We start from the raw sequence: 979 nt of genomic DNA on the forward strand, positions 1-979 counted from the left end.
CGGACCGAACGGATTCCTGACTAACGAATCGCTCGCGGCGCACCCGCAGTAGCCGGTTCATCGACCTTTAAACCTTGTTAGCCGGTTGATCCGGTGGAAGTGAATAGCTTGCAGCCGTACACGTGTCGCAACTGGGTTCCGTTATCCTCTAGCTGCCTAGTCCACACGGCCAGATCTATTTAACGGCGTCGGTACGTATTCCCGTTGCCGTTAACGTGGAAGCGTAACATCCCCGCTTTAAAACAAATCCTGCCGTCAAGTTGGATCTAATCACCGCCCTTCTCTCACTTTTTGTGTTATAATTTTTCTTCATTTTTTTAGTAGGGAGAGGTGGGGAATGGGGAAGTACATGAGGAAGTGTAAAGGGATCAGGAAACTCGCGGTGATGGAGGTGTCGCAGGCGGTGGGAGTGAGGACGAGGGCGATGACGACGGCGTTGGCGGAGGCGGAGAAGGCGGCGAAGAGGAGGCGGCTGGATCAACGCGGCGGAGTACCAGATCGCGTACCTCCAGCTCAGTCGTGATGACGGTGCCTCCGACGCCGAGATCCGGTGCCAAGAGCCCTGGTTCTTGCTCTCCGCGGTGCTCGACGCCGGATCGCGGCGAGATCTCGCTGTGCGAGAGCAACGCGTCCTGTTGTGACGTTGCGGAGTTGCGGCCTGATGATCCCGCTGTGAGAATTAACTTCGTAGTGCGGTTTTGGTTCACAATTCTAGTTCTGTTCGTTGTTTTTGACTAGCTTTTCGTCATTTTTGACCTAGGTTGGTGAGGATTCAGAGGGTTCAGTTTACTTTTCGTCACTGAGAAAAGAAAGGTACTCTCTCGGTTATTTTTTTTGCCCTTCTTGAATCTCACTTTCTGTTCAATTACTGCGATTTTGATGTTAACGCGGTTGATTTTTCTTAAAATTTTAGGGGAGTGGCGACGCCTTCCAGCCAGCAAAAGGACCATTCTTACGATCTAGAATCGACGGCAGAGCT

General features: G+C 52.0%; 1 long non-coding RNA gene across 1 annotated transcript; it reads left to right on the forward strand.

The window, feature by feature from the left end:
* The first annotated feature begins 523 nt into the window (after positions 1-523).
* On the forward strand, positions 524-979 carry LOC109827396. Its single transcript, XR_002243417.1, has 3 exons — positions 524-672; positions 761-813; positions 914-979. It is a non-coding gene; the product is annotated as an uncharacterized LOC109827396 (long non-coding RNA).

Source organism: Asparagus officinalis, unplaced genomic scaffold (assembly GCF_001876935.1).
Source record: "Asparagus officinalis unplaced genomic scaffold, Aspof.V1 AsparagusV1_Un171, whole genome shotgun sequence".
NCBI lineage: Eukaryota > Viridiplantae > Streptophyta > Magnoliopsida > Asparagales > Asparagaceae > Asparagus > Asparagus officinalis.